The sequence below is a fragment of the Heptranchias perlo genome, chromosome 9 (genome assembly GCF_035084215.1).
Source record: "Heptranchias perlo isolate sHepPer1 chromosome 9, sHepPer1.hap1, whole genome shotgun sequence".
Classification (NCBI taxonomy): domain Eukaryota; kingdom Metazoa; phylum Chordata; class Chondrichthyes; order Hexanchiformes; family Hexanchidae; genus Heptranchias; species Heptranchias perlo.
The window spans coordinates 82,628,336-82,654,824 of NC_090333.1; the positions used below are offsets into that span (position 1 = coordinate 82,628,336).

At 46.0% G+C, this 26,489-nt stretch overlaps 1 protein-coding gene across 1 annotated transcript in view; it reads right to left on the reverse strand.

The window, feature by feature from the left end:
- Window positions 1–26,489, reverse strand: part of LOC137325567 (nucleus accumbens-associated protein 1-like) — a 78,212-nt gene that overhangs the window by 51,466 nt on the left and 257 nt on the right. The window lies entirely within an intron of this gene.

Here is a 26,489-nt window from a genome sequence, read left to right on the forward strand (position 1 = left end):
GGCCGGACTATTCTGTTTTACCAGACACCAAGGGTTAACAGGGCACAATTGCGCCACCATGTGGGCAATGAAAAATCAGAATATGTTAATCCGCAAGTGTGGGCGGAGGATCCCACACAGGTAGGATGCGTTAAAATGATTCCTATTCATATTGACCTGCAGGAAAATGTTGTATTACCCTCTATTCGACAATATCCACTAAAGCAACAGGCGATACCAAGCATTGACAAATTGATCACTGGGTTGTTAAAGCAAGGGATTTTGATTAAATGTCAGTCCCCGTGTAACACGCCCATACTGACAGTTCCAAAGCCAGGCAAGCCAGACCAGTACAGATTAGTACAGGATTTGCGATCAATCAATGCCATTGTACAGCCGCTGCACGCGCTAGTGCCCAATCCAGCTCATATTCTGGCTCAAGTTCCTGCAACAGCCAAAGTCTTTGCAGTAGTCGATCTTCAACACGCCTTTTTCGCCTTACCGCTAGACCCATCAAGTCAGTACCTTTTTGCCTTCACTTACAAGGGACAGCAATATACTTGGACCCGACTGCCACAAGGCTTCGTTAACTCCCCAACGTTATTTTCTAGATGCTTACAGGAACAATTACAGACATTGACTTTGAAACAAGGGTCTGCGCTAGTCCAGTATGTGGATGATCTGTTGATAGCCAGCCCTGATGAGCAGAGTAACCGAAAAGACACTGCCCAATTGCTAAATCACTTATCCTCGCTAGGGTACATAGTACCCCAATCGAAAGTACTGGTGGCCCAACAGAGGGTTAAGTTTCTTGGAGTTATGCTCTCAGCAACCGAGCGGAGCCTAGAAAGAAGCAGGATTGAACCAATCTGTCAATTCCCTGTACCTCGCACTGCAAAGGAGGTACGGCAGTGGATGGGAATGGTAAACTATTGCAGACAGTGGATCCCTAACATTGCCATGGACACTAAATTATTAACGCCATACACCAGCATAGAGGGCGAATTTCAACTAGATTCTGACGCCTTGGGAGCATTTGAGAGATTAAAGGAAGCTTTGTCACAAGCACCCGCATTGGGGAGACCCCTGTATGACAGACCATTTCAGTCGTACTGTACTATCCTCGCTGATTGCTCGACTGCTGTTTTGACTCAAAAACATGGAGACAAGCATAGACCGGTGGCGTACTACTCTTCGAAGTTAGATTCGGTAGCACTGGGACATCCAGTTTGTACTCAGATTTTAATGGCCATTTACAATAGCCTACAGTCAGCTGCTAATCTGACTTTACAACAGGACATCACTGTATACAGTTCACACTCGGTAACTGCATTATTAGGACAGCTGCAGACTCAACATCTTACCATGGCTCGACAGAATAAGTATGAGATATATCTGCTGAATAATCCTAGACTGCGATTTAAACATTGTACTACCATCAACCCAGCATGTTTTCTCACAGAGCCACCCATGGAACAGACTGACCCAGGACACGATTGTTTATCTTTAATTAAGGAAGACACTTCTGTCAGAGACGATCTATCTGATGTCCCAATAAAGGATCCGGACATAACTATGTATGTAGATGGGAGTGCCTCTATTGGTTCCTTTGGAGAGAAACTTTCTGGATATGCAATAGTGGACCAGGACGGTAAAACTGTTGAATCTGCTGCTTTTGAGTTTCCATATTCTGCCCAGCAAGCGGAGCTGTTTGCACTGATAAGAGCTTGTGTCCTCGGGAAAGACCAAAGGGTTAATGTGTATACAGATTCGAGATATGCTTTCGGGGTAGTTCACGATTTTGGACAGTTATGGAAAAACAGAGGGTTTCTGACTTCTGTAGGTACACAGATTTCCCATCAGAAGTTAGTCTCAGATTTGTTACAAGCCCTTATGCTACCAAGACAGATCTCAGTTATAAAATGCTCCGCCCACACGACAGGACAGACCCCAGTAGATATAGGAATAGATATGCTGATCAGGAAGCTAAGGAAGCGTCCCAGACACAGAGGGTGGTTGTCCCTAGAATGATGAGTCAGACTAAAAGCTCAAACCAGAGCAAGTCTCCCTCTGAAAAGCCAATGCCAACCATCCAAGACGTCATTAAATTACAGGAGGACGCTCCTGACTGTGATAAACAATTGTGGAAACAACTTGGTTGTACTTATGACTGTGTATCTAAATTATGGGTTACCCCTGTGGGGCAGACCTGTATGTCAGATGAATTAGCAGTATGGGTTATTGAATGTGTACACTTTGCAACTCATTGTGGTGCCAAAGCTGTTAGTGGTATGCTGCTGGCCACTTGGTGGCATCCTAGGTTGCAAGCCCTAGCCCAGAGCATTAGCAGTCGCTGTCTCATTTGTCAACAATACAACCCTGGGAAGGGAGTGCCTTGCGAATGGGGAAAGACCCCTTTGCCGGAAGGTCCCTTTGAGACCCTCCAGATGGACTACATTGAGTTGGAAAGATGTCAGGGTTATAAATATGTCCTAGTTATTGTTGATGTATTTAGTAAATGGATAGAGGCCTATCCGACAACAGATAACAAAGCCTCCACTGTTGTAAAAGTTCTGATGAAAGAGATCATCCCTAGATACGGAATCCCAAATCAATTGAGTTCAGATAACGGCCCTCATTTTGTGGGTCAGGTGAACAAGGAATTCTGCACCCAAATGGGCATTAAACAACAGTTACACTGTGCCTACAGGCCACAGGCCGCTGGGTTGGTCGATCGAGCTAATCAGGCTTTGAAAAATAAACTGGCTAAACTGCAGGCAGAGACTGGTACTACTTGGCTTAAACTTCTTCCTATGGCCTTATTTCAGATACGTACTACTCCGGCTGGGGTAGCACGGTTAAGTCCTGCTGAAATTATATACGGGAGACCCCTCAAGACCCCGTGGAATCAAAACGTTCCGAAAACTGTCCACTTTCACCACATGACGACAGAAATGACTAACTATATTTTGTCATTAACTAAGGCATTGAGAAGCCTCCACTCTCGGGTACGAGCTGCCTACGTCGAACTTCCTCATATAGCCAGTCCGTCTAAAATTGAACCGGGGACGTACGTGTTAATCAGGAATTGGACAAGGAAAGGACTGGAACCTCGTTGGGAGGGGCCCTATCAGGTTCTACTCACCACCCCTACCGCTGTGAAGGTAGAGGGGGAAGAGTGCTTGGGTTCACCTCCACCACTGTAAAACTATCAGTCCCACGTCTCAAACTTAAAATGCTAACTTTTCTTTTCTTCTAAGAAATCTTCCCTATATAGGTATCGTGACCAGTTATGAAAGTCTTCCCTTGGATATTCTGCCTTGAACTCTTGCTGACACTGGGAGTAACCAAAGAGAGAACATGTCGACGGGACCAGCCTAAGCGCATACACCACCTATGCAAAGGAGACGTACTTCGATGCAACGATAACAACCCAGACGGATTCGGAAGGTGGAACATCACCCGGATAGATGGATGTGCCGGGCTCCTGAGGCAGCCCCACCGCTCGATAGAGTTAGGAATATCACATGGAGGAATACCTTGTTATTGGACTGAGTGCAAATATGATTATGTTTGTAAGCGTGAAGGGGAAAAGACCCCTGAGTTGTGTAAACAAGAGAGAGATACACAGAGGTACGATCGGTACCTGAGATTTAACCAAGGGAGACAGCGTAATGGGTTAGCCCCCATAGAGATTTTTAACTATCTAAGATTAGAGGGTTCTCTGCTACAGAGACGTAAGAGAGATCTCCAACTCCAAAAGCACGAACTGCACGTTAACACCTTCCTGTACATGAGTTATGTGTATGCCAAACGGCAGGGTATCTCTAGCTGTTGGGTGTGTTCCCACATTCCTATCCATTCCAAGGGAGGTATCCCTTTAAAGCCGATTCCCTTTATGTCCCATGAATCTGCGGAATGGGTCATAAGATGAAACAATTCGGGAAATGCGATAGGAACCCCGGAAACAATAGAATGGGCATCAGCGGGGTATAGTCTTAATGAGTTTAGAGGATGGTGCCAGCCTAATTACAATCAAGTCCATAAGCCCCCGTTCTTGCTCTTGACCAACACGTCTAGACCAAACGGGACGATATGTTGGAATAAGAATGCCCCAAATAATGGCCCTTTTATGGGACATAGTGATTGCAGCACCACCCACTACTGGCTACCGCCCATAGTCAACCTGACTACCCAGGGCATGTTCCAGGGCCAGTGGGCCCCAACGCTTAATAAAACCAGTGGGTTGCTGTGGAATCACCTTGACTCTCGGCCTCTTATATATGTGGCTAAAGAGGGAAATTTAACTGCATATAATGATACGTATTTCATATGCGGTCATAAGGCATACCCATGGTTGCCTCAGAACTGGATCGGGTCCTGTTATTTAGGATATGTAGTACCCCATGTTCATCACTTGCCTTCCCTAGCGGATCATCACCAGTATAGGCCTAAAAGGGAAATTACAGAAACGGAGCGATATTTCGCTATTTTGTTCCCTGGGTATGGGGTAGCCAGGATAATTAAGGAAATTCGGCAGATGGCTTCGGTATTAGAAGAAGTAGCTAATGACACCGCAGTAGCACTGAAGGATACTAATGCAGAAATGATAGCCATTCGGACAATGGACTTGCAGAATCGCATGGCTTTAGACTACCTGTTAGCCGCAAAAGGGGGAACCTGTGCACTGATTGGATCAGAATGCTGCACCTACATACCAGATAACTCAGAAAATATAACTAATCTGGCTGAGCATATACAGAAAGCCGTAACAAAATTACACCAAACCCTGGGAGAAGGTTGGTTAGAATGGCTTCTCAGTGGCTCATGGGGATCGTACTTGATGCACGGATTAGTTATTCTAATTGTAGCAATACTTACTTTTGGCCTGATCGTTGCTTGCGTTAAAATCTGCTGTAAGGCAGCAATGGAACAAATTCGAGTATGAGACTCTGCTCAGGCAGAACTGATGAGTGAACAAGGGTTGGTTATCATGAAATGATAAAAGGGGGGAATGAGAATCCCTACGTGGTCAGTTTTCGGTAAAATATTAAAATGCCTACGTGGCAAAGGAGCAGAATGCAAAATGGTTAGAAAGGGTTAATTAGTTAGTAACTGAGATTGATACAGGTGGCCTGGCCCCCCTGCTGGGTCATATGTTTGCTTAGTCAGCAGGCCTGCATTGTCTTATCAATGATAGGTCTTTGATGTGATTCAAGGACTGGTCTGAATGTCTCCATGTTTATGGCAGATCAATATAGGTTAAGAGCTTAGCCAAAGTTGAAAGACATTCCAGGTTGGGAGATAAGGAACAGAAGGAACAGGGAAGAACATTCCAAGTTGGAAGGTGAGGAAGTATCCCCTTTGATGTCTAACAGCAACATGGTCAGCACATGGATTATCTATGATTGGCCGGAAATAACGTAACCCCGCATGGCAACCTGTGCCCGGCTTATGATTGGTGTTGACTCTTGTGTTAATGATGTTCCAACCCCTATTGATTTGTATAAAGGTATGAGTTTTTGTCTTTGTCTCCTTATTCTGTTAGAATCGTTCGGATTCTCTCAGGAATCTAAATTGAAGCTACAGACTAAGATCTGCTATTAAAGTTGTGTTGAACTTTACGGTGTACTCGAATCAGTTCTTGCTGAACCAGACTGAGGGGAAAGAATCCGGTTCGTCACCAGCATCTGCTACATTTGACCCCTTGTGACCCCACCTCAGTATTCTTGGATGTAATGTTTCCCTGACTAACCTGTTTGAACACCATTGACTCCTTTGATTGCTGTGATTATCTCTCTGCCGAGGTGTGATAAAGGGCAGTTAGAAAGATTATCTGTAATCACCAGGCATTGTTCTCTGACGATATATGCTGTGCCTATATGCATCTCTTCACGTCACCTGACGAAGGAGCAAAGCTCCGAAAGCTTGTGATTTCAAATAAAGCTGTTGGACTGTAACCTGGTGTTGTGCAACAACTCACATTTGTCCACCCCAGTCCATCACCGGCATCTCCACAATATATTTAAAAAGGGAGAGAGAACAAGTCCAGGGAACTATAGGCCAATTAGCTTAGTGTTGGTGGCAGGAAAGATAATGGAATCTTTACTCAAAGATTTAATACAAAAACATCTAGAAACCGAAAATATAATCAAGAATCGTCAGCACGGATTTCAAAAGGGATGGACATGCTTGTCCAAACTTAATGAATTCCTTGAAGAAGTAACAGAAAGAGTAAACAAGGGTAATGTCGTAGCTTTAATATATTTGGATTTTCAAAAGGCCTTCAATAAAGTACCGCATAGTAGTTTCATGACGAAGGTCAGATCACGTGGAGTCAGGGGACAGGTAGCAGAATGGATAGCAAGCTGGCTACAAAACAGAAAACAGAGAGTAGGGGTTAAAGGTAGTTACTCAGACTGGCTAAAGATGGGAAGTGGTGTTCCACAGGGATCGGTGCTGGGACCACTGTTGTTCACCATTTATATAAACAATTTGGACTCGGGAATTAAAAGTACAATTTCAAAATTTGCAAACGACACCAAATACTGAGGAGGACTGTGACAAAATACAGGAAGACATTAATAAACTTGCAGAATGGGTGTGTAATTGGCAAATGAATTTCAATATAGATAAGTGTGAGGTGGTACATTTTGGTAGGAAGAATAAGGGGGCCACATACTGCTTGGATAATAAGTCTAAACGGGGTAGAGGAGCAGAGGTATCTGGGGGGGTACAGATACACAAATCACTAAAAGTAGCGACGAGGTTAATAAGGCCATTATAAAAAAAGGCAAACCAAGCACTGGGATTCATTTCTGGAGGGATAGAATTGAAAAGCAGAGAAGTTATGTTAAACTTGTATAGAGCCTTGGTCAGACCACACTTGGAGGACTGTGAGCAGTTCTGGCCCCCATATTATAAAAAGGATATAGAGGCACTGGAGAAGGTGCAAAAAATGTTCACAAGGATGATACCAGAACTGAGAGGTTTACCTATCAGGAAAGATTGAGCATACTGGGGCTCTTTTCTCTAGAAAAGAGAAGACTGAGGGGTGACCTGATAGAGGTCTTTAAGATTATGAAAGGGTTTGATTGAGTAGACGCAGAGAAGATGTTTCCACCTGCGGGGGGAGACCAGAACTAGGGGCCAGAAATATAAAATAGTCACTAATAAATTCAATAGGGAATTCAGGAGAAACTTCTTTGTCCAGAGAGTGGTTAGAATGTGGAATTCACTACACAAGGAGTAGTTGAGGTGAATAGCATAGATGCATTTAAGGGGAAGCTAGATAAACACGCGGGAGAAAGGAATAGAAGGATATGCTGATAGGGTTCGATGAAATCGGGAGGGAGAAGGCTCGTGTGGAGCATTAACACTGACATGGACATGTAGGGCGAAATGGCCTGTTTCTGTGTTGTACATTCTATGTAATTCTATGTCATTCACTCCTGGGTATATATAATCCAGCTGAACCCCTCGATTAGATTCACTCCAGGGTATCCATTATTCTATATATCATAGTAGGTACGGCACAAGAGAAGGCTGTTCGGCCCATTGTGCCGGTGCTGGCTCTTTGAAAGAGCTATCCAATCAGTTCAACTCCCCTGCTCTTTCCCCATAGCCCTGTAAATTTTTTCCACTTCAAGTATTTATCCAATTCCCTTTTGAAAGTTAATACTGAATCTGCTTCCACCACCCCTTCAGGCAGTGCATTCCAGATCATAACAACTCACTGCATAAAAAAAAAGTTTCCTCATGTCGCCTCTGGTTCTTTTGCCAATCACCTTAAATCTGTGTCCTCTGATTACTGGCCCACCTGCCCCTGGAAACTGTGTCTCCTTATTTACTCTATCAAAACCGTTCATGATTTAGAATCCCTCTATCAAATCGCCCCTAAACCTTCTCTGCTCTAAGGGGAACAACCCCAGCTTCTCCACATAACTGAAGTCCCTCATCCCTGGCACCATTCTAGTAAATCTCTCTAAGGCTTTGACATCCTTCCGAAAGTGTGGTGCCCAGAATTGAACACATGCTGAGGCATAACCAGTGTTTTATAAAGGTTTAGCATAACTTCCTTCCTTTGTACTCTATGCCTCTATTAATAAAGGCCATGATCCCATATACTTCTTTAACAACCTTCTCAACTTGTCCTGCCACCTTCAAAGATTTGTACATACACCCCCAGGTCTCTCTGTGCCTGCACCCCCTTTAAAATTATACCATTTAATTTATTTATTGCCTCTCCTCATTCTTCCTACCAAAATGTATCACTTTACACTTTTCTGCATTAAATTTTATCTGCCATGTGTCTGTCCATTTCATCAGTCTGTCTATATCCTCCTGAAGTCTGTTACTATCCTCCACATTGTTTACTACATTTCCTAGTTTCGTGTCATCTGCATACTTTGAAATTATACCCTCTATATCCAAGTCCAGGTCATTAATATCTATCAAAAAGAGCAGTGGTCCTAATACTGACCCCTGGGGAATATCACTGTATACTTCCCTCCAGTCTGAAAAACAACCGTTCACCACTACTCTCTGCTTTCTGTCCCTTCGCCAATTTTGTATCCACGCTGTCACTGTCCCTTTAATCCCATGGGCTTTAATTTTGCTTACAAGTCTATTATGGGGCACTTCATCAAATGCCTTTTGAAAGTCCATACACACATCGACCACACTACCCTCATCAACCCTCCTCGTTACTTCATCAAAGAACTCAATCAAGTTATTCAAACACGATTTTCCTTTAACAAATCTGTGCTGCCTTTCATTTATTAGCCCATACTTTTCCAGGTGCCAATTCATTTTGTCCCAAATTATTGTCTCTCAAAGTTTCCCCACTGACTGACTGGTCTGTATTTGCCAGGTTTATCCCTCTGCCTTTTTTTGAACAGGGGTGTAACATTTGTAATCCTCCAGTCCTCTGGCACCGTCCCCATGTCCAAGGAGGATTGGAAGATTGTGGCCAGAGCCTCCGCAATTTCCACCCTTACTTCCCTCAGTAACCTAGGATGCATCCCATCCGGACCGGGTGACTTTTCTACTTTGAGCACTGCCAACCTTTAAAGTACCTCCTCTTCATCTATTTTTATCCCATCCTTTACTGCTCCATTAGCAGCATCCTCTCCTCTAGTGAAGACCGATGTGAAGTATTCATTTGTTAGCTCAGCCATACCTTCTGCCTCCATAAGATCATCTTTTTTGGTCCCTAATTGACCCCACCCTTCCTTTGACTACCCTTTTACTATTTATATGTTTATAAAAGACTTTTGGGTTCCCTTTTATGTTAGCCGCTAATCTACTCTCATGCTCTCTCTTTGCCCCTCCTATTAGCTATTTTAGATCTGCTCTGTAATTTCTGTATTTAGTTTGGTTCTCTACTGTACTATGAACCTTACATTTATCATAGCTACAGGCAGCGGTGGGGTGGAGCGGAGCGGACCGGACCTGAGTGGAGTAGCCCCATAAAGAGCGGGAGGACAAATTACCAGTTTTTCCTCTTTAAACTAGGGCATTGGTTTACACCAAGAACTGGGAAATTAAAAAAAGGGGTAGGTTAATCGGAGTAAGTAAACAGTAAGCAAATTAATACTAACAATATTTTAAGTCCTTAGTTTATTTCTGTTAAGTTGAGTAGCAATCTAATAAATGGAGGCATGTCAGGGCACCTCAGTCCCGTCGAATGCACATCTTGCGCCAAGTGGGAACTCCAAGATGCTTCCCGTGTCCTGGATAACCACAGGTGCAGGAAGTGTCGTCAGCTGGAGGAGCTCGAGCTCTGGGTTTCGGAGCTGGAGCAGCGGCTGGGGTCAGGGCTTGCTGCTCCTTATCACGTTCCAGTGGAAAGCCCCAGTGTGTAGATCTCAGCGGAGGACGGGGTCGAGCGAGGTGGCGATTTCCCTTCGTGATCAATAGTTCATGAAAACTCAGTGCAGATTCACACGTGAAGAATGGTCACGTGGGTGAGGACTGTGAAGGCCCACAGAGCCCATCGGAAGAGGGAGCGGGCGGAGAATGTTCCCATTTTCACAGGTCAAGTATCACAAACTGGCAGCCAAATTTCTGGAGGTACAAAATGCTGCTTTGTGTGTTTGTGTGTGAGCGCGTGCGTCTGTTAATATCATCACGTTAGCTGATATTGTTAACTAGGTACTGTCCCCCTTCCCATCAAATCTGCCGTTATCACCCCCGTCCTCAAAACACCCAACCTTGAGCCCTCTGTCCTTGCAAACTGCCGCCCCATCTCCAACCTCCTTTTTCTCTCCAAAGTCCTTGAACGTGTTGTCACCTCCCAAATTCGTGCCCATCTTTCCAGCAACTCCATGTTTGAATCCCTCCAATCAGGTTTCCGCCCCTACCACAGTACTGAAACGGTCCTTATCAATGTCACAAATGACATCCTCTGTGACTGTGACCATGGTGAACTATCCCTCCTCATCCTTCTCGACCTGTCTGCAGCCTTTGACACGGTTGACCACACCATCCTCCTCCAAAACCCCTCCTCCGTCTTCCAGCAGGGTGGGACTACACTTGCCTGGTTCCATTCCCATCTAGCCAGTCGTAGCCAGAGAAACACCAGCAGTGGCTTCTCTTCCTGCTCCCACGCCGTTACCTCTGGGGTCCCCCAAGGATTTATCCTTGGCCCCCTCCTATTTCTCATCGACACGCTGCCCCTTGGCGACATCATACGAAAACATAACATCAGATTCCAAATATACGCTGACGACATTCAGCCCTACCTCACCACCACATCTCGACCCCTCCACTGTCTCTCATTTGTCACGCTGCTTGTCCAGATGAGCAAAAAATTTCTCCAACTAAATATTGGGAAGACCGAAGCCATTGTCTTTGGTCCTCGGTGCAAACTCCGTTCCCTAGCCACCGACTCCATCCCTCTCCTTGGCCGCTGTCTGAGGCTGAACAAACTCGGCGTTCTATTTGAATCTGAGATGAGCTTCCGAACAAATATCGTCTCCATCACCAAGACCGCCTACTTCCACCTCTGTAACATCCGTCCCTGCCCCTGCCTCGGCTCATCTGCTGCTGAAACCCTCATCCAGGCATTTGTTACCTCCACACTGGACTATTCCAATGCTCTCCTAGCTGGCCTCCCATCTTGCACCCTCCATAAACTTGAGCTCATCCAAAAACTCTGTTGCCCGTATCCTAATTAACACCAAGTCCCATTCACCCATCATCCCTGTGCTCACTGACCTACACTGGCTCCGAGTCCGGCAACGTCTCGATTTTAAATTCTCATCCTTGTTTTCAAATCACTCCATGGCCTCGCCCCTCCTTATCTCTGTAACCTCCTCCAGCCCAACAACCCTCTGACATCGCTGCGCTCCTCCAATTCTGGCCTCTTGCGCAGCCCCAATTTTAATTGCTCCATCATTGGCTTTCATGTCTTCAGCTGCCTAGGCCCTAAGCTCTGGAATTCCCTCCCTAAACCTCTCCGCATCTCTACCTCTCTCTCCTCCATTAAGGCGCTCCTTAGAACCTACCTCTTTGACCAAGCTTTTGGTCACCTGTCATGATATCTCCTTATGTGGCTCAGTGTCAAATTTTGTTTGGTTACACTCCTGTGAAGAGTCTTGGGACGTTTTACTACGTTAAAGACGCTTTATAAATCCAACTTGTTGTTGTTGGTGTGTGTGCGCGTACGTACATTCGGGTATAATTTTGCGTGTACCTGTGTGCACGCGCGTGAACGAATATGGGTGCACATGTGTGTGCGTACGTGTGTACATTTGTGAGCATACGTCTGTGTGCATGTACGTGGATTTGCGTGTGCGCGCGTGTAAGTGTACTTGTGTGTATGAGTGTACACATTCGGGTGCAATTGTGTGTGCGCGTGCATGAGTACATTTGTGTGCGTGTACATCTGTGTGTATGTGTACATATGTGTGTGGGTGTGTGTATGTATGTCTATATGTGTGGATACTTGTGTATGTGTACGTTTGTGCATGTGCGTGTGGGTGTATATGTATATATGTGTATATATATTTGTCTATGCCTGTTTATTAAAAGTAGCAAGTGATATAATAAATTTGTGTCACAAATATGAACTTCCGTTTTGCCTTGGTCAGCCTGTCTCTGAAAGTACTTACCACATCACACTCCTCCCCATTGAATAACTCCCACTCAATTTCAGCCTTGAAGACACTTGAGATCCCATGAGCTCTCTGCAAATGGACCATGTACTGCTCCTGCAGTTAGCTCGCAAACTCGGAACAGAGACACTCAGGAGCAGCTGTCAGAAAGCCAGCACTTCCAGGCCTGCATTGCATCCTTTGGGTAACTTGCACCCTCTGCTCACCCGACAGTGCTGTCTTCTTGTCGTTGTCGAGCTGCTAACCCACTTATCTGCTGGTGTTTTATTCACACATACGAGGACAGGAGAGTAACTGGAACAGGTCCAGCCATTCTGCAATAACAGACACAGATTGCTCACTGTCTCCACCAGCTTCCGTTCTCAGTCTGTCTGCAGTCGCTCCAGCTCAAAAATAGCTTTTAGTTTATTTAAATATTAATTTTGTGAATTTTGAGCTCATTAAAGGCACCTAATGTCAATATAAAATATTCCCCAAGTCTGGTACACCACGGGTTAGATACAGAGTAAAGCCCCCTCTACACCATCACATCAAACACTCTCAGGGCAGGAATAGCATGGGTTAGGTACAGAGTAAAGCCCCCTCTACACCATCACATCAAACACTCTCAGGGCAGGAATAGCATGGGTTAGGTACAGAGTAAAGCTCCCTCTACACTGTCCCATCAAACACTCCCAGGGCAGGTACAGCACGGGTTAGATACAGAGTAAAGCTCCCTCTACACTGTCCCATCAAACACTCCCAGGGCAGGTACAGCACGGGTTAGATACAGAGTAAAGCTCCCTCTACACTGTCCCATCAAACACTCCCAGGGCAGGTACAGCACGGGTTAGATACAGAGTAAAGCTCCCTCTACACTGTCCCATCAAACACTCCCAGGGCAGGTACAGCACGGGTTAGATACAGAGTAAAGCTCCCTCTACACTGTCCCATCAAACACTCCCAGGGCAGGTACAGCACGGGTTAGATACAGAGTAAAGCTCCCTCTACACACTCCTATTAAACACTCTTTCGGCAGGTACAGCATGAGTTGGATACACGCATCTAACCCATGCTGTACCTGCCCTGGGAGTGTTTGATGGGACAGCGTGTGGAGGGAGATTAAATGGGTGGGTAGAGTCCATAATAGGGGAGAGGGGAGGTGGATTTTTCCCTCTCTATGCTCGGTGGTAAGAGGGTGTAATGCTGGACTGGGTCGACAGAGCAACAGAGGCAGGTCAGGCCGGATGCCCTCAGGGAGCTGTGCCAAGTTCAGTTGATTTGTTTACAGAACCTCCTAATCAGCATTCCACACAAAAGAGTCACAGTGCGCAATCGGCCAGATGCAGATCAAAGCACCCAGGCATTGTTTTCAGTTCAGAACACGTCTACTAATTCAGTGCCAGCTCAGAGACTTGGCCCAGCTGACAGTGACTCTGGTCCGTACTGACCCTGGACACCAGCCATTCGCCAGTGGAACTTGCCAGGGGGACGTGTCACTGGTTGAAAAGCTCTTTCCCTTTTAACTGGATTGTTCCCTCCACTCACTCACCCATTTTGTCCTCGTTATTAAACCCTTTAGATTTTTTTTTGGAGGGGAGAGTGCCTTCCTCCCACTATTGCACTGATTTTACCCTGGGATGCCTGCCACCCGCTTACACCCCACTCTACATCCGTTAAAGAGTCACACCCAGGGAGGGAGCCTACCCCAGGCAGAGAGTTATCTCCTCCGAATGCTCCTGTTGACTCTGCAAGAACATAAGAAATAGGAGCAGGAGTAGGCCATACGGCCCCTCGAGCCTGCTCTGCCATTCAATTAGATCATGGCTGATCTTCAACTCCAGATGTAGTCTCACCTGTACAATTGCAGCAAGACTTCCTTACTCTTGTACTCCAACCCCCTTGCAGTAAAGGCCAACATGCCATTTACCTTCCTAATTGCTTGCCGTACCTGCATGTCAACTTTTTGTGTTTCTTGTACCAGGACACCCAAATCTCTCTGAACACCAACATTTAATAGTTTCTCATCATTTAAAGAATGTTCTGTTTCTCTATTCTTCCAACCAAAATGAATAGCCTCACATTTCCCCACATTATACTCCATCTGCCACATTCTTCCCCACTCACTTAACCTGTCTATATCCATTTGCAGATTCTGTGTCCTCCTCACAGCTTACTTTCCCACCTAGCTTTGTATAGTCAGCAAACTTGGATACATTACACTCGGTCCCTTCATCTTAGTCATTAATATAGATTGTAAATAGCTGAGGCCCAAGCACCGATCCTTGCGGCACCCCACTAGTTACAGCCTGCCAACCTGAGAATTACCCGTTTATCCCTACTCTCTGTTTTCTGTCCGTTAACCAATCCGCTATCTGTGCTAATATCTTACCCCCAACCCCATGAGCCCTTACCTTGCGTAACAACCTTTTATGTGGCACCTTATCGAATGCCTTTTGAAAATCCAAATATACTACATCCACTGGTTCCACTTTATCTATCCTGCTAGTTACATCCTCAAAAAACTAATAAATTTGTTAAACATGATTTCCCTTCCATAAAACCATGTTGACTCTGCCTAATCATATTATGATTTTCTAAGTGCCCTGTTATCATTTCCTTAATAATGGATTCCAGCATTTTCCCAACGAGTGACGTGAGACTAACTGGTCTGTAGTTCCCTGATTTCTCTCTCCCTCCTTTCTTGAATAGCGGGATTACATTTGCTACCTTCCAATCCACTGGGACTGTTCTAGAATCTAGGGAATTTTAAACGACCACAACCAATGCATCCAATATGTCTGCAGCCACCTCTTTTAGAACCCTAGGATATAGGCCATCAGGTCCAGGGGATTTGTCAACTTTTAATTATTTTAATTTAGCCATTACTTTCTCTACTGGTTCTTTTCTCTACTGATAATAATTACCGTAAGTTCCTCCCTCTCATTAGCCCCTTGGTTCCCCACTATTTCCGCAATGTTTTTTGTGTCTTCTACTGTGAAGACAGATACATAATATTTGTTGAACGTCTCTACCATTTCCTGATTCCCCATTATAATTTCTCTTGTCTCTGCCTCTAAGGGACCAACATTTACTTTTGCTACTCTCTTCCTTTTTACATACTTCTGGAAGCTCTTACAATCTGTTTTTATATTTCTTGCTAGTTTACTTTCATATTCTATTTTCTCTCTTTTTATCAATTTTTTGGTCGTCCTTTGCTGGTTTCTAAAACTCTCCCAATCCTCAGGCTGACTCCTCTTTTTGGCAACATTATAGGTCTCTTCTTTTAATCTAATACTATCCTGAACTTCTTTAGGTAGCGACAGACGGATCAGTGATCTGATCAGGGTGTGGTGAGACCATGATATTTTAATAACGTGTCACGTGCGGTTTAAAATAATGGGGTGACTATTGAAAACGCTGATGACCTGTATTATCATCGATAACATCTCAATAAACACTGACACCGCAGTCTGTCCCGTGCTACTGACAACGCACGATTTAGGGTTAGTAGTTACCTACTGAAGGGTTAATAGTGGTTAGGGGTTGGGGTTAGGATTATGGTCAGAGTTAGGGCTTAGGGTTAGTCGTTAGGGGTTAGAGTTAATCGTTAGGGGTTAGTGGTTAGAGTTTCGTGTCAGGGTTTGTGGTTATGGTTAGGTTTAGAAACCATTTATTTTTATAATTATTATTATTGACAGTACTGTTATCACTTGACACATCCTTAAAAATAAATCTAATTAAAGGGGCTTACCCCCTAATTAAAAGGGTATACCCCCAGCTGCGATACCTGCTCTCCCACAAAACAACAGTCACTCACTAACACCTGTTTCACTGAAGTGCTAGATGTCTCAGTGTGTAAACGTACCGTGTGCTGCTGCGCCCAATTGCAGGATCCTAATTTCCACCTGACCTCCTCGCTCGCCCGCCCCCTCTGCTTCGTGCCGAGCCCAGACAGGGCAGTGTTGGGACCGCCACAATATGGTTGAGGTCGGCACCCCAAGATGAGGGCGGAGAAAATCGGCTAGGGTTCCCGATTGCTGTCCAGCGCATGATGGTTGGGTGAGGCGTGTCCGGGCCTTGGTTGCGATGCTCCCCGTGGTTGAAAGCCCGCACAGACTCAGAGGTGAAGAACTGGGACTTGGGCAAAACGCAGATCCAGTCGGCAGCATGGCCCATTCTCACAGCTGGGGTGGTGGAGGGGTTCAACCAGTGAACCTGAAAGAATCTGGAATATGGGTGGTAAACCAAACAGGGTCTTGTATTGTATTAATGGAACCATTCAGTACAAGTCAAAGGACACCGTTTTTACACTATACAGGTCGCTGGTCAGACTGCATCTGGAGTACTGTGCCCAGTTTCGGTCCCCTCAAATGGTGGGTGATATAGTGGCCTTGGAAAAGGTTCAGAGTGGAGTTACAAGGATGATTCCCAGCTTAAGGAACCTTAGCTACTCAGACTGGATTGAAGAGCTGGGTCTCTTTACTTTAGAGCAGTGTAAACTTAGAGGCGACCTGATAGAGGTCTATAAATTAATGATAGGGATGGATTGCATGCCTATTGATAGATTATTTCTGTTTGACAGATTGTGGGGGGGACCAGGGGACATGCATTCAAACTATGCAAGAGTAGGAGTAGACTGGATGTTGGGCTGTTCTTCTTTTCCCAGAGAGTAGTGAGCCTCTGGAATACATTGCCCGCTGGTGCGGTGGGTGCTGACTCTCTGCCTTCAAGAGGGAGCTGGATTGACGGGGATAGAGATCACATCATATAGAAGGTTAGTGTCTTTATAGACTACACATGGTCCACGTCATCTCCTAGATTGGTTTCGAACACCTGAGGGGGTCGGAGAGGAAATCTCCAGATTTTTTTCCCCCCTTTTTAGCCTTGGGGGTTTTTTTTCCTGTTTTTTTTGCCTCTCCCAGGAAGTTACATGGCTGCTGGGGGAGGGTCGGAAGTGCCCGGCCGGGACGCTCCAGGCATGGGGGGAGGGTCGGAAGTGCCCGGCCGGGACGCTCCAGGCATGGGGGGAGGGTCGGAAGTGCCTGGCCGGGACGCTCCAGGCATGGGGGGAGGGTCGGAAGTGCCCGGCCGGGACGCTCCAGGCATGGGGGGAGGGTCGGAAGTGCCTGGCCGGGATGCTCCAGGCATGGGGGGAGGGTCGGAAGTGCCCGGCCGGGACGCTCCAGGCATGGGGGGAGGGTCGGAAGTGCCTGGCCAGGATGCTCCAGGCAACGAGAGCAAGGGGCAGGCTAGATGGATCAGCTGGCCTTTTCCTGCCCACCATTTTCCTATGTTTGTATGAGTCATGGCTTAACCAAGGTTCCTACAATGACAGTGAGGTGGAAATCTCCGCTAAAACCAGCTGTACAAACACATCTCAACGGCTTTGGACGCCAAACTGTTCCAAATAAACTGTACCATCTTCATCCCTGCCTCACTTACCGCTACAGGACAAGACACCTGAGATGGTCATGGTCAACAACAACAACTTGCATTTATATAGCGCCTGTAACATAGTAAAATGTCCCAAGGCACTTCACAGGAGCGTTATCAAACAAAATTTAACACTAAACCACATAAGGGTATATTAGGACAGGATCAAAGAGGTAGGTTTTAAGGAGCGTCATGAAGGAGGAGAGGTGGAGAGAGGCGGAGAGATTTAGGGAGGGAATTCCAGGGCTTAGGGCCTAGACGGCTGAAGGCATGGCCACCAATGGTGCTGCAAAGGAAATCATGGATGGCCAAGAAGCCAGAATTGGAGGAGCGCAGAGATCTCGGATGGTTGTAAGGCTGGAGGAGGTTACAGAGATAGGGAGGGACGAGGCCATGGAGGGATTTGAATAAAAGGATGAGAACTTTAAAATCAAGGCATTCCCGGACCGGGAGCCAATGTAGGTCAGCGAGCACAGGGGTGATGGGTGAACGGGACTTGATGCAAGTTAGGATACAGAAAAAATAAGAATACAATCAGTTTTGGATTCAAAGCCCTAACATCCTTCACCTTGAGAACAAAGTTTTATGGAGAGTCTTTGTAAGATACAGAAAATAGTGACTCACATACTCGGCCCCAGCTTTTCCAAGTAAACTTCTGTAATCTATCCAATGGAGTGAAAGTGAGCTTCAGTAACATAAGAATTTCTAGATGAAAAAAAGACCAAGGTCCATCTAGTTGGCCTTCTACAATCCTGGAAGTCGCATGATGCAATGATAATGGAGTTGTTGACTAATTGTAGCAATCAGTCTATATCAATGAGTCTACAACACACCCAGACATGAGGTGAGGAAAACCCCCAGTGGTGGAGAGATTTGGGAACCACAGGTCCAAAGTCACCTGTTCCTCCCAGTCCTGTTACACTCACCATATGTCAAGTCTCAAATTACTCGTATACCGTATCCCAGAAAGTTATTTTCTGAAAGAAATCTTATCTAATTTGTATTTGAATGTATCAACACGAACTGATTCCACCGTTTTCCTCGGGACCCTGACCCACAGACTGACCACTCACTCACTGAGATATTGTTTCTGCAGATTAGTTTTGAATTTGCCGCCCTTCAAGTGCAGGCCGTATCCTCTGGTTCTACTGTTCTGGACAGGGTGAAACAGCTCGTCACGGTGGACATTATCCAGTCCCTTTCGAGTCCTAAAACAGCAATCAGATCACCTCTCAACCTTCTCTTTTCCAGTGAGATCACACCCAATTTACATAATCAGTCCTCATAATCCAATCCCTCCATCCCGCTCAATCATTCTGGTTGCTCTCTTCTGTGTCCTTTCAATAACTGCGATATCCTTTTTGTGCTGCAGTGACCAGCATCCTAAGTGCAGTTGCACCAATGATTTAATAAGTGCCAGGATCCTGAGAGGCACAGTAATCTGAGGAAGAGCCAGGGATGGCAGATCATTCAGGGTAATGGAAACATTTTTCACTGATATCAATGATTTAAGAAATGACTTGCATTTATATAGCACTTGTCACATCCTCAGTATGTCCTAAAGCGCTTCACAGCCAGTGAAATACATTTTGAAGAGTAGTCACTGTTGTAATGTAGGGAAATGTGGCAGCCAATTTGTGCACAGCAAGATCCCACAAGCAGTAAATTAGACAAACAGTGCCGTGGGATCTTTTACATCCACCTGAGAGGGCAGACGGGGCCTCTGTTTAATGTATCATCCGAAAGACAGTACCTCCGACAGTGCAGCACTCTCTCAGTACTGCACTGGGAGTGTCAGCCTGGATTATGTGCTCAAGTCTCTGGAGTGCGACTTGAACCCACAACCTTCTGATTCAGAGCCTAGAGTGCGACCCACTGAGCCACAGCTGACCTATGCTTGATTTTGACTGGGTGAATGGTACAAGCAGTTTAACACGGATGATTTGCTGTGTTGAGTATTGTTGATGAAGTGATTAGTTTGGCATCTTGCATCAGGAAGAGTTGGTCGGCTTTGGCCCAGCTGAATTGCCCTTTAGAAGAACGGTCAACCTTAGAGCTTGTAGCCCACACTGGGACCAGCCAAAGGGGCCGCAATGGCCCTTCCCAGTTCTGTACATTCCTTTGTTCCCAGGTATTTGATCTATGAGCTTTTACATAACTTTTCTTTGGGAATGTCCTATTGGTCTGGGAGGGAATTGGACAGGGAGGGCCTGTCCAAGTATCTCACCAGAAATTCAGCTCCAATGGATGAGAGGAGGTCGACTCTTCCATCACCATCCCTGGGTATGTCCTGTCCCACTGGCAGGTCAGACCTACTAGAGGTGGCGGTACAGTGATATACAGTCAGGAGGGAGTGGCCCTGGGAGTCCTCAACATTGACTCCAGACCCCATGAAATCTCATGGCATCAGGTCAAACATGGCCAAGGAAACCTTCTGCTGATTACCACCTACCATCCTCCCTCAGCTGATGAATCAGTCCTCCTCCATGAAGAGCACCACTTGGAGGAAGCACTGAGGGTAGCAAGGGCACAAAATGTACTCTGGGTGGGGGACTTCAATGTCCATCACCAAGAGTAGCTCGGTAGCGGTACTACCGACCGAGCTGGCCAAGTCCTGAAAGACGTAGCTGCCAGACTGGGCCTGCGGCAGGTGGTGAGCGAACCGACACGAGGGAAAAACCTACTTGACCTCATCCTCACCAATCTACCTGTCGCAGATGCATCTGTCCATGAAAGTATTGGTGGGAGTGACCACCGCACAGTCCTTATGGAGACGAAGTCCCATCTTCGCACTGAGGATACCATCCAACATGTTGTGTGGCACTACCACCGTGCTAAATGGGATAGATTCAGACCAAATCGAGCAGCTCAAAACTGGGTATCCATGAGGTGCTGTGGGCCATCAACAGCTGCAGAATTGTATTCCAGCACAATCTGTAACCTCATGGCCTGGGATATTCCTCACTCTACCATTACCAACAAGCCAGGGGATTAACCCAGGTTCAATGAGGAGTGTGGAAGAGCATGCCAGGAGCAGCACCAGGCCTACCTAAAAATGAGGTGCCAACCCGGTGAAGCTACAATGCAGGACTACATGCATGCTAAACAGTGGAAGCAACATGCTATAGACAGAGCCAAGCGATTCCACAACCAACAGATCAGATCAAAGCTCTGCAGTTGTGCCACATCCAGTCATGAATGGTGGAGGACAATTAAACAACTAACGGGAGGAGGAGGCTCTGCAAACATCCCCATGCTCAATGATGGCAGAAACCAGCATGTCAGTACAAAAGACAAGGCTAAAGCGTTTGCAACCATCTTCAGCCAGAAGTGCCGAGTAGATGATCCATCTCGGCCTCATCCCGAAATCCCCACCATCACAGAAGCCAGTCTTCAGCCAATTCGATTCACTCCAAGTGATATCAAGAAATAGTTGAGTGCACTGGATACCACAAAGGCTATGAGCCCCGACAACATCCCGGCTGTCGTGCTGAAGACTTGTGCTCCAGAACTAGCCGTGCCTCTAACTAAGCTGTTCCAGTACAGCTACAACACTGGCATCTACCCGACAATGTGGAAAATTGCCCAGGTATGTCCTGTCCACAAAAGGCAGGACAATTCCAATCCGGCCAATTACCGCCCCATCAGTCTACTCTCAATCATCAGCAAAGTGATGGAAGGTGTTGTCGACAGTGCTATCAAGCGGCACTTACTCACCAATAACCTGCTCACCAATGCTCAGTTTGGGTTCCGCCAGGACCACTCGGCTCCAGACCTCATTAAAGCCTTGGTCCAAACATGGACACGAGAGCTGAATTCCAGAGGTGAGGTGAGAGTGACTGCCCTTGACATCAAGGCAGCATTTGACTGAGTGTGGCACCAAGGAGCCCTAGTAAAATTGAAGTCAATGGGAATCAGGGGGAAAACTCTCCAGTGGTTGGAGTCATACCTAGCACAAAGGAAGATGGTAGTGGTTGTTGGAGGCCAATCATCTCAGCCCTAGGACATTGCTGCAGGAGTTCCTCAAGGCAGTGTCCTAGGCCCAGCCATCTTCAGCTGCTTCATCAATGACCTTCCCTCCATTATAAGGTCAGAAATGGGGATGTTTACTGATGATTGCACAGTGTTCAGTTCCATTCGCAACCCCTCAGGTAATGAAGCAGTCCGGTCCCACATGCAGCAAGACCTGGACAACATCCAGGCTTGAGCTGAAATGTGGCAAGTAACAGTCGCGCCAGACAAGTGCCAGGCAATCACCATCTCCAACAAGAGTGGGTCTAACCACCTCCACTTGACATTCAACGGCATTACCATCGCCGAATCCCCCACCATCAACATCCAGGGGGTCACCATTGACCAGAAACTTAACTGGACCAGCCATATAAATACTGTGGCCACAAGAGCAGGTCAGAGGCTGGGTATTCTGCGGCGAGTGACTCACCTCCTGACTCCCCAAAGCCTTTCCACCAGCTACAAGGCACAAGTCAGGAGTATGATGGAATACTCTCCACTTGCCTGGATGAGTGCAGCTCCAACAACACTCAAGAAGCTCGACACCATCCAGGACAAAGCAGCCCGCTTGATTGGAACCCCATCCACCACCCTAAACATTCACTCCCTTCACCACCGGCGCACCGTGGCTGCACTGTGTACCATCTACAGGATGCAATGCAGCAACTCGCCAAGGCTTCTTCGACAGCACCTCCCAAACCCGCAACCTCTACCACCTAGAAGGACAAGGGTCGCAGGCACATGGGAACACCACCATCTGTACGTTCCCCTCCAAGTCACACACCATCCCGACTTGGAAATATATCGCCGTTCCTTCATCGTCGTTGGGTCAAAATCCTGAAACTCCCTTCCTAACAGCACTGTGGGAGAACCTTCACCACACGGACTGCAGCAGTTCAAGAAGGCGGCTCACCACCACCTGCTCAAGGGCAATTAGGAATGGGCAATAAATGCCGGCCTCGCCAGCGACGCCCACATCCCATAAACGAATAAAGAACGGTAAAGAGATATTGGCCTGGAAATTGCTCATAAAATAAAGGCGATGCTAACAGGGCTCACCGGTATTTCAGGGCAAATTGAAGAGCAAGTTCCGGAGACCACAGGCACAGTCAAACACGGAAATCCGGAAATTACTCGACCATTTGCCCTGCTCATTTGAAATCTTCACGTTAAAGAGATCTCACTGGCTGAATGAATGAACCAGCACGGACTTTCTGCATTGCTCAGCTGGAAACAAACTAATCTCTCCGTTAAAAAAGGTACGCTGGGTTTTTTGGGGTCTAAACTAACTTTTAACGGCCTGGTAAGTCTTAATGACTATCAAACAATCTTTCTGCCACTGGAAATTAACTTTCAAAAAAGTGGAGCTTCATTACACCTGATTTTAATTGTGGTTAAACACTTTATTATAAAGTCCAATTTTTAAAAAAAAACTTTTTCCTTCTGTCTCTTTTATCTCTGTCTTTTAATTCAATATTTCTTACCCTCTCTTAATATCGCTTTCTCTAACTGATTTTATATTGAATTTACTGCTGTAGATTTCACTTCCTGGTTCTGACTCTGCGTGGCTTGTCAAGGGTGCGTCAAGCTGACTGGTTGAGGGGAAAGAGAGGTCCTTTCCCCATTCTCACAGCTGACAAGATGCCCGGGAAAGATCGCTGCACTTTCTTCAGCTCCCAAATGAAGCATGTTGCTGCCCAAAAGCCCACGGATAGTTTGTGGGTGAGTTTATAACTCATCGAGCTGCAGGTGAGGTTCACAGCTCAGCACAATTTCTGGGCCATTAAACTTGTTGCTTTTTCCAATTTCCATTGTGCCTTATGTGAACCTAAAACCATTGAGTTGGGGGCGGGGGGCGGGGGAGGAGGAGGAGGAGGTGGTGGGGGGAGCATAGCAGGCAGGGGGCACGTAGATGGTTGTCTTTAACTAATGGCATTCCAGCACCAAAAGTCTAAAACTGAAATGGTAATGAATCAATTCCAGAGGGCAGTTAAAATCTTTCTCTCCCTCCCCCCCCCCCCATTATAAATCCATCGTCACCACAACCCCCTCAGCAAGAAAAAAAAACCCTCTAGATTAATAGAGGATAACCAGGTTTTGAAACATCCTGCGATAACATTGGCCACCTCACAGGCGGCTCGTGAGGTGAGGCCTGGTGAGACACAGCCTCATCTAGAATCTCAAGCTCTCGTGCGGGCTGGGGAGTCGATGACTCTGTCGACAAGCAAAACCACATGTACACTGCACACTTATTTGCAATTTCCAAATCATAGCCACAGTACTGGATTTTTAAATAAATTATTATTAGCGTTCATTCTCAGGATCTGGGTGTTGCTGGCGAGGCCGGCATTTATTGCCCATCCCTAATTGCCCTTGAGAAGGTGGTGGTGAGCCTCCTTCTTGAACCGCTGCAGTCCGTGTGGTGAAGGTGCGCCCACAATGACGTTCTCTTTGGTGGTTTGATACAACCAAGTGTCTTGCTGGGCTACTTCAGAGGGCAGCTTACAGTCGATCTTTCACATACTGGCCCAGACCGGGTAAGGACGGCAGGTTTCCTTCCCCAAAAAGGACATTCGTGAACCAGTTGGGTTTTTAACGACAATCTGACATCTTCATGGTCACTTTTACTGAAACTGACTTATTTCCAGATTTTATTTCAAATTGTAGATCAAATTCTCAAACAGCCACAGTGAGATTTGAACTCACATTCTCTGGATCACTAGTCCAGTAACATAAACCACTACACTACCGTACCTGATCATGGCCAATGAAATTGGATGGGATTTTGTTGCCAGATTCTACGACTGCTGTTTTGACCCCTCTGACAACTTACACTTTCCTGCACATATGACACTGTCTTTAATTAACGTTAACATTAAGGGAATCCAAGGGGAATATCGCTTAATGTAGAACAGATCTTTCCTTCATCCTTTGAGTAATTCACTTAACTTGGACTCTTTCAAACATACTCTGGTATCATAAAAATACGGTCTGTGTGTAGGCGGGAGTGCACCTGTGTGGAAGAACATAATAGGAGCAGGAGTAGGCCATACGGCCCCTCGAGCCTGCTCCGCCATTCAATAAGATCATGGCTGATCTTCGACCTCAACTCCACTTTCCTGCCCGATCCCAATTCCCTTAGTATCCAAAAATCTATTGATCCGAGTCTTGAACATACTCAATGACAGCCCTCTGGGGTAGAGAATTCCAAAGATTCACAACCATCTGAGTGAAGAAATTCCTCCTCATCTTAGTCTTAAATGGCTAACCCCTTATCCTGAGATTATGCCCCCTAGTTCTAGACTCTTCAGTCAGGGAAACAGCCTCTCAACATCTACCCTGTCAAACCCCCTCAGAATCTTATATTTTTCTATGAGATTACCTCTCATTCTTCTAAACTCCAGAGAGTATAGGCCCATTCTCAACAATCTCTCCTAACAGGACAACACTCTCATCCCAGGAATCAATCTAACGAACCTTCGTTGCACTGCCTCTGAGGCAAGTATATCCTTCCTTAGGCAAGGAAACCAAAACTGTACACAGGTGTGATCTCACCAGAGCCCTATATAATTGCAGCAAGACCTCCTTACTCTTATACTCCAACCCCCTTGCAATAAAGGCTAACATACCATTTGCCTTCCTAATTGCTTGCTGTACCTGCATGTTAACTTTCTGAGATTCATGTACAAAGACACCCAAATTCCTCTGAATACCAACATTTCTTTGTTTCTCACCTTGTAACAAATATTCTGCTTTTCTGTTCTTCCTACCAAAGTGGATAACTTCACATTTCCCTACATTATACTCCATCTGCCACCTTCTTGCCCACTCACTTAATCTGTCTATATCAATTTTGCAGACTCTTTGTGTCCTCCTCACATCTTACTTTCCCATCTAGCTTTGTATCGTCAGCAAACTTGGATACATTACACTCGGTCCCTTCATCTTAGTCATTAATATAGATTGTAAATAGCTGAGGCCCGAGCACTGATCCTTGTGGCACCCCACTAGTTACAGCCTGCAAACCTGAGAACCGTTTATTCCTACTCTCTGTTTTCTGTCCGTTAACCAATCCTCTGTCCATGCTAATATATTACCCCCAACCCCACGAGCCCTTATCTTGTGTGCGTAGGTGGGGGCCGCGCGCACCTGTGCGTAGGTGGGAGGGGGGTCGATTTTTGTGTGTTTTAGGCAACAATTGTTCCCCTTTTAAATGCCACTGTTTAATTTTTGATGACTAACACTACAAGTTTTAATTCAATTGGCTGCATCAACAGGTCATGCACATATTACCAGAAACATAACACAGAACACAAATACCAAGAGTTTTATCACTCTCACAATCAGCCAAATAACACCCTAAAGGTTTAGTCGCTCCACAGCCTTAAAGAACGAAAATATCCCCCAAAACAATACCGCTCCGGAGAAAGAGCAAGGCAAATTACCCTGGTACCAAGTGTATTGCACCCAGAGAACAAACACACGCCCAAAACCATTTGGAAAACAGCCAGCAGTCCTGGGTTTGCTGAATACAAGCCTTTGAGCTAACATCAAACATCCCGAGCGACAACTTAATGGCAGAGGGCAAAGTAAATTTAATAAAACGCCTTTTTTACTTTGTAGAAAATTTGTACCAGTAGCTAAAATAGATTAGACTAAAATACTTTTTAAAAAAATATATATATATACACTGCAAAGAAAATGAACAGGTGGGGAGGAGGAGAGCAAAACTAGGCCTGACACTAAGCTAATGATCAAAACACTTTTGAATGGGAATTTTTGGGAGTGGGGGGGGGGTGGGGGTGGGGGACAGATGTGTTTAAGAAGTTGTAAAGTTTTGTCCTGCATTGGGGCTGCTCTCAGCTCTCCCTCTGTCCATGCCTCACTCTAGCTGAGTGCAGCAAACACAATGGATGCAGGTATATAAAGTGTATTGAGCTAAGAGTGACAAATATGCTGAGCTGG